An 18,225-nucleotide genomic window follows, 5' to 3' on the forward strand; every position below is an offset into this window, starting at 1 on the left:
ATGAATAAGTAATGGTCACTCTTCTGGAACTTCCAGCAAAATGAGCTTTACAGATATGAAAAAATTAAACTGCAGCCTGACTTTCTTGTACTTTACATAAGCTTTTATAAGTCTGGCTGGGGTATGGTTATTTTTATTTGGAAAAATTATGAAAGAATTAAAAGAAGTTATACTTTGCCCCAGTCAATAGAAAAGTGCATTCATTTACTTAGTTTATTCATTTGTCCATCTATCTATTCATTAATTGTTCCTCTCTTTTAATATTTATTATAGTTCAAGAGGAAGTATAGAAAGTCTTGCTTCTGAAGGTGGTCCCAAAAATAAAAAAACAAAATTTATACACCCAAAAGAAGTACTCTAATGACATGAAAGAAGAAGACAGACCATGAGAGGGTAAAGGACTTTAAGTTCAGAGGGAAAAGTGACATCTTTCCTTGACCTATGTTTACTGGGTTTAACATATTAGAGGAGGTAAGAGAACAGACATTATTTTTATTTATTTTGAAAGGCAAATTTCCAGAGAAAATGAGAGACACAGAGTGAGGGAAAGAGAGATCGTCTTTCCACTGGTTCACTCCTCAGATGGCCAAATGGCCAGAGCTGAGCCAATCTGAAAAATAGGAGCAAGCAGCTTTCTCCAGGTTTCCCATTGGGGTGCAGGAACTCAAGCACTTGAACCATCTGACTGCTTTCTCAGCCCACAAGAAGGGAGCTGAATTAGAAATGAAGCAGCCAGGCCACGAACTGGTACCCATATGGGATGCCAGCACTGCAGGTGGGGGCCTAGGCTACTATACCACAGTGCTAGCCCCTGGAAATTTTTTTGTATAGATGAGAATAAACAGTTAGGAAAGAGGTCATGAAATAACTGTTTAGTCATGCTCGTTAGGCTGAAAGCAAGGTGAATCTAGAAAGGAACAAGAAGTTTTGTTTGTTGTTTGTTTTAGTAATTCTGCTAGAAGCACATTAATGACCTTTATTTTAAACATAAAGATACTTTAAAAAGCAAATGAAAGTGTTACATGCAATAGCACAACTAATTAACTACATTCACACACATAGCACAATCATGGGTACTCATCTCATTTCCTTTTTTTCTTTATGAGGAAATTCTGGTACTGGGAGAATTAAGGGACCTACAGAAGGTAACTATCACCATCTCACCATCCTTAAACACCCACTTAGCAGGGCCTCGTGACGCTCAGGAGCATTCCCTGACAACATCTTCAGAGACTGCCATGATTTTTGAAATCTGTTTCCAAATAATGATAAGAAAATGAATTGTCACTAGTGTTTTTTTTCAGGATTTACTGGATATTTTGTTAAAATATTTGTCGAAAAGAGTTATCTATTACACAATTGCTGTTCTTCCTTCTTTGGTGGTGTTACAATCCCTACCACTTTTAAAAATACTAAGCAGTTATGATACCCTATACTCCAACCACCTATACATGGTTCACCTACTACCTTCTAGAAGCCTTCTTCACTCAAGGTTTTCTTTGGCTTGAATCACATATCCAATTTTTAGGAAACTACATTCCAGGTTGAATCATCACCATTCCTTATGTTACTATCTATGGGTGGTAACCAGAGTGCATATAATGAGAAATGATGCCAAGTCAGGGGACTGTTTAGTAAAGCCAGATTTGGCTTCATATGGAAGAGTGGAGCATAGACCGGAATGAGTAATTTGTTATAATGCTAGCCTTGTCACTCATGTCCTAATCATAAAGTAATCATGCTGCATCTCTGATGTTAAACATCTTCTACCAGCAACAGATACATTATTTAATTCTTCACTAAAATATCAGAGAAGGTGCATGCATGTTAAACATCTTCCAAAACAAGTGGCAAAGTGTTCAGGAATTTGCAACTGCCTGAGGATCTTAGGAATGCAAGTGTTTTTTTTTTTTTTAATCTTCCTTTTCAAGTCAGAGTTACAGAGATGAGAGAGATGAGAGAGAGAGACAGAGAGAGAGATGAGCCTGAACATCACCTGGATCTCCAACAGGGATGTCAGAGTCCCAATTACTTGAACTGTCATCTGCTGCTTTTCTAGGTACATTAACAGGGATCCAAAGTGGGACAGCTGGGACTTGAACTGTGCTATAAGCGATGCTGCAGTCACAGGTAGCAGTTTAATTGACTGTGCCACAATGTTGGCCCCAAGAGTGTTCATAATCTTACTCTAAAATGTTCATCTGTACTTTCACTAGTAGCAGGCATAATTTAGCACTTTCCTCAGTTTTAAAAGCAGAGAGTATGGGTAACACAAAATAATAATACATGCAATCTGTGACTTTGAAACTTACAGAAATCATTGCATGTATTTTTACATATTACAGGTGTTGTAAATACAATAAAATATGTACAATAATCACTTTTGATATGATATTATAGACTATTCTACTGGTGGTTAATGAATTAAGAAGACAAAACATATGACTCTATTACTGAAATGCTAAAATAATTTCACAATATATTAGATTGTATCTGACCAATTCACGTATTTTAATTTATGCTTTAGAAATATTTAAAAGTACTGCTTTGAGAATGGATCTATGATTTTTCAAGATTATTCATGGCGTAAAATAGATTAAGAACTCAACTTCTTGTTGTCTTTTCAAAGTCTGCTAAATACTTGGAAACTGTTAACTCCTGTTGGTTGGAGCACAGGGACATGGTTGGGAACCTAAAAGCACTAGAATATCTGAATGTTTGATGTTCGAAATTTAAATTGAAGCTAGAATTGTTTGCCTCACACCTGTTCATATCATCTCTGTGCCAAAAATCAGACAAACCTGCCAATGTGAAACAAATGAAGTTTTCTCCTTTTTCAGGTACTGAGTCCTCAACTGAGTTTAGCTGCTAGTTTTATGAGTTTATGATATAGCAACATGAGCCATTTCTTCAACTTTACCATCTGTACTATGATCTGCAGTACAAAAGGATAACGGGGTTAAGAAAGGTTAAATACATAGATAATTATATCATTTCTACTTATCCCATAGTCCATTCAAATGTATCATCAAGCACCTTAACTCATATCAGCCATTTGTGATCTATATTATTGTAATAAGATATAGCTTACCTTAGCAATTAGTATATGGCTTTGAAAAGCAAGCAGCCATGAGTATATAAATCTCTGACCCACTATTTACTGGCTGTGTGTTTCAGGAAGTTATCTACACCCTCGACCTTCCTTTCTTTTATGAAAGGAAGTGATGTTTCAGGAAAATTTTATTAGAATACCAAGATAAAATACTAACCTCTATGTAGTCAAGAAAATAAAATATATTCATATATAATTCTCTATTCATCCAGAAACAGTTTTAGTTTTCTTATTAATTTCCTCACTCATTCATAGGTCATACAATAACATCATTTGCTTCAGGAAGGTCTTTGATCTTCTTTTTCATTTCTTCAGAGATACATTGTTCATTTAGTAACATGCTATTTAATTTCATGTCATTGTAAATTTTCTGTTTTTCAATTAATTTTGTTTTATGGCTTTTCATTTAAGAGGATGTACAGTAACTGTGTAATAGACTATCATACTGAGATGTGAAGATTTAATGCAGTGTACATCTCTACTTCCAAATCAAAGATGGACTCCCAATGAAATTGTTGAATGTGTCTTGACATCAGAATGCTGAACTCTCTGCTACTACCCATACCTACAATGTCAGGATGCACTTAAATAGAAGAGCGATGGAGTTATGACTGATTGTGGAGGACTATACTATTGTAGAGGTATGGAGGAAATTAGGAGGAGGGGCTTGGGAAGAGGGAAAGAGAAATCTCAGAACCAATGAAACTATCATGGAATAATAAAATAAATACATAAATTTTAAAAAATTAAATTATACTTTTAAAATCAATGACATAGGAATGTTATGCCTCAACCATTTTAGAAGATATAGTTATATGCAATATAATCTGATTCTAAGTAATATAAAATACATAAGAAATATTGAGAGTGGCTACCTCTAGGTGGTTAGATTATAGATAATTTTTTTTATATTTCTAATTTGTGCATCTATAAAATATCTATATTCATTTCACAAAATATATTCAAGATCTGAATAGATACAAAGTCTTAGTTATTTCCTCTACCTTGACTATATCCCATACCTATATTGAATCACTTAAAAATCCAATTATTTTATTCCTAGATAATCAATATTTTTTAGTTTATTTAATTTATCATGTTTCTTGACATCTGATGCCGGCAAGCTTTCATGATCATATTAACATTTTCCATGCACTAGCTTCAATAATGACTAAGCTAGGTAGTGGTGGTAACAGTTAAATCATGTGAGTTATTTCATACATTTGATAAACATTTATCAAAGGGCCAAAAATAACACTTAGGAAAAGGGGGGACATATAATGGCAGGTAATCATAATTGTGTGGCTATCACTGCTCTTTGTGGCAGAGGATTGCTGATTTGTTTTGTTTTGTTTTCATAATATGAAACTATAAAGGGAATACATCCCCAGACTCTTGGGTTTAAGGATTTTAAAGTATTTCAAACAGCTGTCATCTCCCTAGATTTTGTGTACCTTTTAAATTAACCTTAACTAAGCTGGATTCTATTGTTAGTGTAACTAATACAACCAAGTCCAAATCAACTTTGCTGAATCTAAATAGTGATGAAAACAACACTCAAGATTTGCATACAAGCACACATCAACTTTTCTATCACCCATTTTCCAGTTGTGTTGGTCTCACAAAGGCTAAGTTTGTCTAAATCATTGTACAAAAAGATAACAGAGGTTTACAGAGGATAAATACTTAGCCTAAGCTTACAAATGTTAAATGCCTTTTGAAACTAAATTCAGGCTGGATCTGAGAATACAATGTGAACCTCCTTTCTCCACAGAGTAAGTACCTAGGAACAAGGGGGCATGCTGTGGCCTCTAAAACACCAACGAGCATTTTGTTTTTGTTTATTTCACAGACCTCTCATTTTCTTCCTTCCATTCTCTCTCAATTTTTATTATTATTATTATTGGCACCAGGACTCACATGAGGTCCTCTCTAAAGTACTCTTACTAAAAGAAGATAGTAATATTTTAACAACTTCTGTGTAACTGTCATAGCTCACAAAAGACATACTTTTACTAATTTTTCATATTCTGTATAGTCAAAAATAGGGTTCATGTTAAGTAGAGACCCCAGGACAGATTGTCGCCCAAGGGAGCAAACTCAAAGGTGTTTGCCCTAATTTGTACCTGATTAACTGCCTTAGGAAGGTGGCAACAGTACAATTAAGTTTAAGTACCTCCTCAGGTGCTTTGCAAGAACCCATTCTGGTGCAGTTAAACCCATTCACACACAGAGGGGTAAAATGAACCTTGTGAAACAGCATCCTTTTTTTATTTGAAGTTCATGTACCCCTGCTGCTTATTGCCCACCTGAAGTCATAAGCTTGTGTTTGTGACACCCCAAGTGCTTGCTGAATAAATTATATTATGCAAAATAAGCAATACAAGCTCCTTTTTTTCCCACACAGGTGCTACTGTCTACTGTGAAAAGCTTCTAGAAAGAGGGAAGATGAAAAGGGGAACTCAGATTTTTAATGGTATATTTCAAGAGAGCAGATTCTGTACTTTCGTCAGGTTAAATGGAAATCTTAAGACACTGCTGATGTAGACCACTGGGAATTCTCCAGGGCTCCACAAGATTCTCATAAAACACAACCCAGCAATCAGAGCATCATCAAACAATTTGCAAGGAAGAAACTTCTTCTTTTTTTTTTTTTAAATAATCACTTTCTCCACATGATGGTGATCTTAACAGACAGTGTGAATGTAAGGATTTGCTACATGTCACTAATTATTCCAAACTAGGCTATTCTACCCAAGGTCCAATTACAGCAATACCTCAGACATTCGGCAGCTGTCAGTATATAAATTCCCCCTACTTGTTCTTCACTTTAGCTGTTGAAGCCACAGACCCCAATTTTCAAGTCATTTTTTCCCTGCAACACTCATCATTCATTCAAAAAAGATCAAATTCCTGCTGCATAGATATATTGTGTTAGTTATTTAAAAGAATTTAAGAGTTCTATTTTAGGTTATACGATATTAAGATACTTTACGCGCAGCTAATTCTCGCAACCTGGTTCTTTACCATGAGCTGAAAACACCAGACGCAACGACATATCTTAGGAAGTTTATTCCAGCGAGGCAGGAATAGGGGAAGGGGAAGGAGGGGGAAGGGAGGTAAGAAGGAGGAGAGGGAGAGCAGGGGAGAGGAACCAAGGAGAGAGCAAGAGCAAGAGCAAGAGAGAGAGCAAGAGAGAGCAAGAGAGAGAGTGAGAGAACCGAGTGGGGCAGGAACAGGGGAAGGGGAGGGAAGGGAGGAAGAGCAGGGGAGAGGAACCAAGGAGAGGAAGAGAGAGAGCAAAAAGGGGCGAACCGCACCTGGGGGCCTTTTTTGTCTGCCAGGTGTGGGGGGTGGGGATTGGGAGGGATTGAGGTCAAGGCCCCAGGGGATTGGTGCCTGCAGGTGAATGCCTGGGGATGACTGGCGAGTGGGCGGGTTTGGGGAAGGGGCTGGGAGATTGGGGGTGGGATTCTCAGGTGGAATGCCAGGTTACATCTGATTGGTGGATGGCTGGACTGGCGCGAATTCCGTGAGCAGTGAGGAAGAAGAAATGGCGCAGGGTCCAGGGTGGGATATTGGAATAAGTCCTTACATATTGTGCTATAGATGTGCTAATGAGTGCAATCCAGTTTTGTAGATGACCTGAAGAAGTGGGACACCAGAAAAAGGCCAGTGGTGGGAAGGTATATCTGCACAGGGGAAGAGTCCTAGCAGATGTTTTAGAGAAGGAGATGAACTTCAAAACTATACAGAGAAGATGATAATCTATTCATAAAGTAAGTGGGCAAGGAAGATCCAAGCACAGGGTACTTCATTCCTAGGACCAAAGGTGTGAAGGCAGTTTATTTGATGTATTAGAAAACTAGGGCTAGTTACATGCCAGAAATAATAACAGAAATTGTTCACCACAGAATGAATGTATGGATTCCAGTCACTGTTCCAAACACTGTTCTAGGCTACACACACATACACGCATAATAAGCCATCTATTTTATAATTTATATCTCATTATGAGGGAGACATTGTTTCTTTTCATTTTAGCTTTAAATTATTTTTATGTATTTCAGAAAAAGAGCAAAAGAACATTCACATTTAGTTTTCCCATCAGATACCCACACAAATAAAGCGCTGAGCGAGGGCTGGAGACATGAACCAGTAACACAATAATGGGTGCCTACTTGTTGACAGGAACCCAGTTTCTTCAGCGCTCATCAGTGCCTCCCAAGATCTGCCTTGGGAGAGAGTGGTGTCAGAATCAGAAGCTGGGAAATGAATGTAGGATGTTGGCATTTTAACTACTTGGCTAAAAAATCTACTCTTTTTAAAGTTTCTTCTAAAATTTTATTTTAAAATAAATTTAATGAGACCGAGATAGAAGAAGATGAGGGGGAGAGAGAGGATCACCATGTTTTGGGATGAAGTCCATAATTAAAGCTAGAAACTTACCCAAGATCATGCAACCAGAAAAAATAAACTAGAATCTAAGACAAATAGTCTAATTTCAGACTGATATTATTAATAATAATGCTGTGTTGAACACAAGACTTACAGGGATTTACAATAGCTTCAATAATATTTACTTACTGGTTTAATCAGAAAGATGTCACTATCAGTTCCAAATTTCAGAGCAATAAAAAAAACCCAACATTAAAAGATAACACTAGCAGAAGTAGTCTCTCTCTCTCTCTCTCTCTCTCTCTCTCTCTCTCACACACACACACACACACACACACACACACACACACACAGAGGTTAATCTGGTTGCCCCAATAGTTATAAGGTTCATAGTTAAAATAGTGGCAGTTACAGTGGAGCTATACAGATTTAAATCTTACTAAAGGGCTGAGTTTAGGTGACATTGTACATAATAAGAGACAAGATTAAAAGAGAAATGGAAGGCCTCTTGCAAATTCTAGACATGGGTCACTAAGAATAAAAGAACAATCTTTTCATGGCATAATGGCATTCATTATGATGGTTTCAGATCTAATGAGGCAATACCCAGTATCTCATGTTGCCTTGCAACCATGGTGTAAGATTTAAGCACTCTGCATATCTGGAGGAATCCATTCCCCAAGCATGAAGTTTCCTTCAGCACACTGTGTTGAACAGATCTCCTTCTTTCTTTTTTTTTTTTTTTTTTTTTTTTTTTTTTTTTTGCTAATAGTATATACAGAAAATAAAGCTCTCTCATTAATCTCAGATAACTGGTTCATCGGGCTTTTAGCTGCACAATGACCTTTTGTTATTGCCTGAGTAATGCCTGCCTAGCCCATTTTGTAACAAATACAGATTGCTTTCATTCCTCTTCTTTCTAGTGATAGGCTGATTAATAGCAGCACAAGTGGCTGCTCCTTGAGATTAATTAATCACCTGTCATAACTGTTCAGCAGTTAAATAACTATTAATCTGGATGCTAGTCAGAGTGAAGGTTGACAGAGTAAGGGAAGAAGAGACTGCTCACTGCAAAAATCAGCTAAACTTCTGCTGAGGTGTTGCTTCTGAAAATCAGGTGATGCTACGATGTTTGGGGAAAGGTCTCCTAAGGGCTTCATACATATGAAGACAGAGGAATTACAGGACACTGTAAGCTTGTTATTTAACTAATATAGCATGTCTATTAGAGTAGTATTATAGTCAATGACATGTAAGCAAGAGGTAGTATTAATCTGAAGGTTATGGGTCAAGACTTGTCTCTAGAAAAGATTCCAGCTGTGGGACAACAAGAATATCAAAGGAAAGAGCTTCACTGAATTTGTGGGAAAAGCAACAAATACACCAGCCTTTCCTTTTACACAAATGCAAGAAAAAAGGAAAATGTGAAATGGGTTGACGCATTTTTTGTTTTCGCTACTCATCATTAAGGCTGAAATGGATTTAGTAACATTCATCCATGCTGCTTCACCCACAGAGAGCTTTACTTACTGATGTGAGCCAAAAGCCAACAAACACCATGAAAAGTAGCAGTGATGGTTCAAGTTGTTGTATTCGTACCACTCACTTGACAGACAGAAATAAAGTCTGTGACTGCCTTAATGTGAGCTTTGGGAACAGAACCAACTAAGGGGAACCCGGTTTCTGCCTTTTTCTGTCTGCAGTTGTACCTTTCAAATAATGAAGATATTAAAAATGCAATCTCTATGAAATTTGAAGCTTCTAGGATACAAGAAGACTTCAAAACCTCAAAACAAGGTAAGTTATTTTTGGTGCAAAAATTTTTGAAAATCACGCATAATTTATTTATCACAATATGCATTTAGCTATAGCTTTTTAAAAAACTCTTGTATAAGTTTATTTCCCTTTCCAGCTAATGTTAGTAGCACTGAGAGAGGAGATCATTGCAAAGTGAATACTTGGAGAATTTTGTAAACTTTTGTGTGTATATTTTATAATATTCCTGATTTGTTAGTACTTATAGTACTGATTTTTATTTCATTAATATTGATGCTGTCAGCAATTATATGACTTACTATCAAGTCAGGTCTGTGGAGAAATTAAAATTTGTCTTCCTAGTCACTGTTTTTTTTTAACCTAGTGTTTTAGTAGATTGGTATGTTATAAAAACTGTCCTTATAATTCATTTAGTAAATAGTTTAATTCTAATGAGTATGATATCTGTTCTGACAATGCATTATAAACAGTAAAAAAAAAAAAGACACTTGCAGAGATTCCTCTCAGAAACTTTTCTACCTACATGAGAATTCCTGCATTTTCTCACACTGGTTCATTTTCCAGGTTTTTAAACATCAAGTGGAGTCAACTGGCACATCTTAAGCTACCTGTATCATTTCTTTTCTCCAACTCTGTTTACATAACATATCTACTTATTGCATTCACGGTCTATCCTTGGATCCTCACACATATTGAACTCCTTTTTTTTACTTTTAATTTTTACTATTTGTTTTCTTTATAACAATAATAGAAACAAAATATTTATCCAAGACTAAGCAATTCCCCCACCTTACACCCATTTAAACCTGGAAACTCAGATTTGGAGCAGATCATTTTCAAAATGTAGACAGAAAGGTAAGCATGGATATTTAGGGGTAATATAAGACAAAAAGTAAGAGAACAGCATCTTGGAATGAAGTTAGATTTAAATCTTGACTTTCATCTACTCTTAGCAGAATTACTTTGGTACTTATTAAATCTCTACCTATCTCTACTATATCCTCTGTAAACTGGAATTTGTCTCTTTCATATGGCTACCATGAGTGCTTAGCTTACATTAATTTTATCTAGGCCATAGCAAACTCTAGTACATATTGGGAATCAGAAGTATTTGCGAAATGGGTCTTATCCACATCACTAGAGTTTAACATGTATCAGTAACAATCACTCTTTGCACTGCTTACAAAGCTCTATAACCCGGCTCCAATTCTGGAGCCAGTCTATACACCAGCCATCTACAAGATTCTCTAAGCACAACTGTTACAGGATAAATTATGTCTCCCTAAACTCATATGTTGAAATCCTGACCCTTAATACTTCAGAAAATGACCTTATTCGTACACAGGGCCTTTACAACTAAGGATGGACCTTAGTCCAGTATGACCATTATACATTCAGACACACAATTTCAACAGAGGAAGCACTATGATGATGATGAAGGAAGACACAGGGTGAAGTTTTACACATCAAAGAGCGTTCATGATTTAAAGCAAATTATGAAATGATACAGAAGAGGCATATAGCAGAACCTTCCATGCTGCACTCTGAAGGAGTCAACCTTGCACTTGCTTTTGACTTCTAACTTCCTCAACTATCAATGACTTGGCCTTTTTCTGTGTATCCTAACGTGTGGTACTTTGTTATGGTGTATTCAAATATTATTCTTTTTTTACTTTCTACATAAAAATTATATTCTTCCATATAAATCTTCGGTACAGTTGTTTAACCTTCTCTTCTATAAATACTATGTAAAGTAGGTACTATTCTGAAGATCTAGCTCCATCTTTGATAAAATGTGAACAGAAATTGATTGAGATTACTGGCCTATTTTAAAGCCACAGATTCCTGCCGTGTCTTGGTGGTTGTACACTGAGTTTTTCCTGCCAATGTTATCTTTCCTTGATCACAGAGTTCTTTATGTTATGCCAGATATGATCACTCACAGAATACAGAGTTCTGATGCTAGGTACACAAGAAGAAAAAAGCTAAGTCAGACACTATGTAACTATTCGTTTATGACTGAGAGAGCGAGCCAGGGTTGAGACATATATGAGTTATAATGTATATCAAGACATCGTATTTAAGATTATAGAGCAACACATAAAGCAAATACATCTCTCAGCAATGCATCAGTTATCATCTGAGACGACCTATAAATTACATGTTCAAGAATTTCAAACTTTAACAAAAGGGTATACAGTGTTAGTGGAATTAAGGATTTTCTATTAGGAAACACTATGGTCATGAGTCTTGGTCATGGATCTAGGCGAGACTCCATTAAACCATTTATCCCTAAAAGACTGCAGTTTTATACACAAGTTTGTGTACTTTTACCATACCAAGTTGAACCTAAAGGTAGAGAAATATTCTAACTGCCATAAGCCACATATGCTTTAACATACACCATACAAGATTGAAAGACGTTTCCCATACTCCCAGTTTCCTTCAAAATTAAAAAACTGATTTTTTAAAAAAAACATTACTATTCTTAAAATGTGGAGTCTTCCGTACAGTGTTTTACTCTCCAAAAGACCACAATGACCAGGGGAAAATCAGGCCACAAGCAGAAACCAGGAACTTCATCCATGGCTCCAGCTGGGTACAAGAGCCCAAGCATCTGAACCATCTCCCACTGTTTTCCCAGGCCATTAACAGGAACATGGACTGGAAGTTACACATTTGGGACTCCAAAGGGAACCCTTACAGAATGGGGTACTGCTGTCAGAAGCTTAGCCTGTTATGTCTCGATGCTAGCTCCTGAGATTTATGTTTTCAGAGAAGTTGTATCTCCTAATAAATCCCGTGAGAATAGTTACTGACAGTGTCTGGCAAAATGTAGACATTCATCCTGATATTTGAGTGACAGCTATGTTTATGAAATTCTGGAGAATTTTCCTAATCATTCAGAAATTTGTTGCTATTCAAGAAATAACAAAAAAATGTCATTTGAAATAAGCAAAATCGCCACTCTCCATAAACTGTCAAAAAAAAAAAGATTACAAATGAAAAAATCCATGTTACTACTATTGATCTTAACATTTTGTTACCATAATTAAAAACCTATTATATCTCTCTAAGCCTCCTTACTTTGGTTAAGTAAAGAAAACAAAACATAATCTGACTGTGGTAAAGTCTATTGTAGGAGTTAAATGATATAAACTAACACTTTATGCTAACAATAAACCTAATTATTAAATTAATGCTTGGAACAGAGATTACAAAGTAATCTCAGAATGCATGCTCCTTCTCCATAGTGTAAATTTAACTTCGATTTAACTTTCCAAATAAGACTGCAAGCCCCAATCCATTTAGCATTGTGGTGGGACTGGATCATCACTACATTTTCTCATTAGCAAGATGTAAGTGGAAGCATTATTTGGTATGTTCAGGCCTAGATGCTTAAGATATAGATATGATTTTCTATCCATTTCAACTGCCTCTCTCTGCCAGTCTAATATCACTGACATTTTTCTACCTTCCAAGTTCCTATCATTAGAGTAAGGCAGTAGGGCTGCTTAATTCTGGATCACTGAATGGTTACAAGGGTGGAGCTCTATTATGTTGCACAAGATTTCAATTAGACAAAAGCAAAAGAATTATATTAAACCCTTAAATTATGAATTGTTATGTCAGTTTTCCTATCCCGATTAGTGTAATTATAATTTAACATAAAGTGCTGACACAACAGCAACCCCAAAACAGTTATTTTAAAATTTTTAAATCAATTTACTTTATTTTGAAGCAAGAAAGAGACAAAGACAGCAATATGTCCCATCGACCGATTGCTCCCTAAGTGCTTATGGCAACGGCTCCAGGCTCAAGCCAGGTGTTAGCCCAGGACACAGATACACTAGCAGGAAGCTAGAATCTGAGGCAGAAGCAGAACATGAACTCATGCAAGCTGATGAGGCATGTGGGTATCCCAAGTGGTCTCCCAAGAACACTCCTGAATAAATTTATCAAACACAACAGAAGACAGTCTGACTAGTATTTTTGTTTATTCTTCAAGCTTATTTGAATGCAATGTTATCTATATTTTTCAATGCTTTTAAATTATTTTATATTGATAATCAAAGAACTGCATATTCCATAATTACAAATTTTACCAGTATTATAGTCATAATTTAATAAACATTTTAATAGGTTAGATACAGATTTTTATTATTTGATTTGTTTTCCCTTGAGGGAGAATATTTTTCCATTAAATTGCTTCTTTCTCTAAGAGTCCATCCACCTATGTATTGACTTATGTATTTGTGGAGAAACAGAGACATTCAAATTAGCATCTCATATTTACTGATTCACTTCCCAAATATCTATTACAGCACGGGCTGGGATAAGGCAAAGCAGGATCTCAGAATGCAAGTCAAGTCTTCCACACGACAGGAACCCACCTCACTGAGCCATCACCTACTGCCTCCCCAGGGTAGGAAGCTGGAACTGATGATGGAACTAGGACTTATATATAGGATTTAAGAGTTTCAGATTAGAGCAACTCAACCATAAAGAGTAGCAGAATATATACATTCAAGGAAACTCCCAAATATGAAGACTTTTTGGTCTTAAGAACTCCAGACAAGGGATCCTAAACTTATATTTAAGCCAACAATGAAAAACTTTCTCTCTCCAGATATCTGGGTTAATATGTTTTCTACCGATAACGAGGATGATGATGATGGTAACAATAATATCTAAGAATAAAATGGTCAACTATTGATTAGAGTTAAGGATCTTTTGATCCTTGCTGCCAAGTCAGAAGAAAAAGTTGACACTTTGAGTTCTATGTATTATTAATCTTTTAAAACTTGGCTTTGAATACATAAATTCATAAATTAAAAATTCACATGTCTTGATGCTAATTTAGTCTGTGAGCCAACTGCAATCATTTATTTAAAAAATAATATATAGATTAGGTTAGCAAAAATTATAGCTAGCACATATTTGAGCTCCATTTTTCAAGACTTATTGTCAATAACTTATGTAAATATTATGTTTTATTTACTGTTTTATCTATTCCAACTTTCTCTCAGAATTCCTAACTAAAGCATTTTAGTCTTTGTGGGTGGGCTATTTTCGCTTTACTGCTAACTAAAATGAGCAACATACTCTACTTAGGTTTGTGTAGATAGGAATGCAAGAACTAGAGTCAAAAATTCAATGCTGTGGTGTTGGGTTTACTACCTAAATCACAAAATAAACTGCTGAGTTACTCAATAGTGGAGAGTAGAACTGTCTTTGTAATTCAGCTCTTTGTTTAAAGATCTATTTATGGGCCCTGCATGGCGGACCTATTGGCTAAACCCTCACCTTACAAACACAGGGATCCCATAGGTGAACCAATTTTTGTCCTGGCTGCTCCACTTCCCTTCCAGTTCCCTGCTTGTGGCTTAGGAAACAGGTAGAGAATGGCAAAAGCACTTAAGACCCTGAACCCACATGGGAGGTCCAGAAGAAGCTTCTGACTCCTGGCTTTGTATCAGTTCAGCTCAGGCCATGCAGAGATTTGGGGAGTGAAACTCTCCTTCTCTCTGTAAATATGCTTTTCCAATAAAAATATATATTTTCTTAAAAATCTATTTTTAAAAAGACCTATTTATCTGGAATACAGAGAGAAGGAAGGAAGCCACAATGGCCAAGGGTGGGCCAAAGATTGAAGTCATGGTTCGCATTTGGGTCTATTATATGAGTATAGGGCACAAGTACTTGGGCCATCTTCTCCTGCTTTCCCAGATGCATTAGCAGAAAACAGGATCAGAAATGGAGCAGTGGAGACACAAAACATTGCCCATATGCAATGTAGGCATCTCAGACAAAAGCGTAATATGCTATGTCACAACACCCACTCTAATATATTTTTCCTGAAACCAAGAGCTATTACAGATCAATGAGAATAAATTTCTCAGAAGACACAATGTGATCATCCACGCTAAGGACAACTGGCAAACTGGCAAAGATCCACTTCTATAGAAATATGCCCATGATTCTTTTACAATATGTAGCTTGTTGTAATAAAGAGACATAGAAAAAACAAAAAGGCACTATCTGGAGGGTTATGCAACACTCATTCATACAAATTATGTCAGCTTGGTCTAAATTTGATGCTTAAAATTCATTTGATTACTCTGAGAAATAAACAGAAGCATAACATACACCACTCATAGAAAATCTAGTTTATTATTAAAACAATAATGGCATTATTAGTGTCACCTGTAACAGTAATTTTCAGGTTTACATGATCAATTGTTCCTAAAATCGCTGTCATTTAATTTGGACTTATTGGGTCAGTTTTTAATGTTTTTAATGTGAATTTGCCTACAAAAGAGGACTGTGTAGAGGATCAAAGGGAATAATCTTTGTATATGCAAATTGCAATGCAAATACAAAGTTTGTTGAAAAACTGTTACTTCATTCAGATAGCAATTATGTTTGCTTCTGCACAGAAAGGATGTTACATCCTTTAAGAACCAAAAGTAGGGCCCAGAGTGATGGCTCAATGGCTACATCCTTGCTTTGCACACACTGGGATCCCACATAGGTGACAGTTCATGTCCCAGCTGATTCACTTCCCATCCAGCTCCCTCCTTGTACCCTGGGAGAGAAGCAGAAGATGCCCAAAGCCTTCAGACCCTGTGCCCACATGGGAAACCCAGAAGAGACTGTTGGATCCTGGCTTCAGATCAGTTCAGCTCTGGCCACTTTGGGGAACCAGTGGATGGAAGATGTTTCTCTCTGTAAATCTGCCTTTCCAATAAAAATAAAGAAACCTTAAAAAAAGGAACAAACTGTATTTTCAACAAAGGATTTAGTCAGTACTTTTTACAAAGATAATAACTGACATTATAACATTTTCTTCCAACTGTATATATCAATAATCTATACATTTTTTCCATTGCCACATTCATAATATTAAATAAACTAGTCATAGTTATTAATTTTAATTGGTGAATATTTAAAGGCACTTATAAATACAACAACCAGTATACATCATAATGTTTTCGAAATATTAGTGATACACACTGGAGCAGCTATTAGAAATCTCTAAGTGCATTAGTCCAAGCCTTGAAGTCCAGTGACTCTTTAGCACATGACACAGCTTTACAGCTGATGCTCAATCAAAAAGGAATGGAATATTATTCTGTTAAAAGCATACAGAATATTTTGGGCTGGTACTATGGCACAACAGGGAATTCTCTAACCTGCAGTAACTATATCCCATATGCATGCCAGTTCTTATCCTGGCTGCTCCACTTTTTAAAAATTTATTTTTATTGCAAAGTCAGAGTTATACAGAGAGGAGCAGACAAAGAGAGGAAGATCTTCCGTCCAATGATTCACTCCCCAAGTGGCCACAATGGCCGGTGCTGTGCCGATCCAGAGCCAGGAGCCAGGAACTTCCTCCAGGTTTCACACATGGTGCAGGGTCCCAAGGCTTTGGGCCATCCTCAACTGCTTTCCCATGCCACAGCAGGGAGCTGGATGGGAAGCAGGGCCGTCGGGATTAGAACCGACACACATATGGGATCCCGGCACATTCGAGGCAATGACTTTAGCTTCTAGGCCACAGAGCAGGGCCCAGGTTGCTCCACTTTTGATCCAGCTCCCTGCTTATGGCCTAGAAAGTCAGCAGAGATGGCCCAAATCCTTGGGAAGCTATACTCACATGAGAGAACTGGGAGATGCTCCTGGTTCCCAGCTTCAGATCAACTCAGCTCTAACCACTACAATCATTAGGAGGGTGACCCAGAGGATGGAAGACCTCTGTCTCTTGTTCTCACCCTATAAAATCTGCCAATAAAAGAAGAAGAAAAGCAAAGTAAAAAAACTAAAATTAATCATCTAAATTCTTTCTAATTTTAGTATATGTGCTGCCAAAACGAGCACAATCATCTAAATTCTTATTGAGCAGTACTATGTGAATGTGTTCTAATTTACTTGAACAGTTGCTGTATGCTAAAGAAATGCTGGTTGTGATAAGGTATAATTTGTTCCTCACAGATAATAGGAGAAATCATAATGCCAGGACAGTTGTGTGTAAAAGCACAACAGACAGTGGGGCTAGGATAAAAACCCAGGCCTTGGGCCCAGTGAGATAGTTAGAGTCTAAATCTTCATCTTGCAGATCCTGGGATCTCATATGGTTTCAGTTCCTGTCCCACCTGCTCCACTTCCCATCCAACTCCCTGCTTGTGGCCTGGGAAAACAGTAAAGGACGGCCCAAAGCTTTGGGACTATGCACCTACATGGGAGGCTTGGATGAAGCTCCTGGCTCCTGATAGCTTATCTCTGGCTGTTGTGGCCATTTGGGGAGTAAACCAGCATACAGAAGATCTTTCTGTCTCCTTTTACCCCTGTAAATCTGCCTTTCCAATAAAAATAAATCTTAAAAAGAAAACCCAGATCTCATTGTCTATTCAAATAATGGCATTCTGTCATAATCTCTTCTGTTATTTTCTCATTATAGATTTTGAAATAAATTAGGTATTTTCATTTAGAAAATCTGTATTTATTAACTGTTTATGTTTTGGTTTATCTGCAAATTAATATATAATAATGTCAATCAAGAACATAATCAGCTTTTCCACACTGATTTGCTGTAATATTTATTTAAAATATTCTAAATGTCTAAAATTTTTCATTTAACCATATATTAGAGTTAAATTTCAGTGATGTATTAAAATGTCAAAATATTTTTGTGGGATTTTTTTGTTATTATTATTATTTGTTAAACAGTGTAACAGAGACAGATAGAGAAACAGAGAGGGCTTCAATCACTGATTCAATCCTTAGACGGCCACATCAGCCAGAGATGTGCCAGGCAAAACACAAAGGTTGGATACAGAAGATGATGGCCAAGATCCTGGGTCCCTGAATTGACAGATGAAATTATGGGATTCTAACTTCAACCAGGCCAAACCCTGGCCACTGTCGCCACTTGAGCA

The sequence above is a fragment of the Ochotona curzoniae genome, unplaced genomic scaffold (genome assembly GCF_017591425.1).
Source record: "Ochotona curzoniae isolate NIBS_2020 unplaced genomic scaffold, NIBS_Ocur_1.0 scaffold_3223, whole genome shotgun sequence".
Lineage (NCBI taxonomy): Eukaryota > Metazoa > Chordata > Mammalia > Lagomorpha > Ochotonidae > Ochotona > Ochotona curzoniae.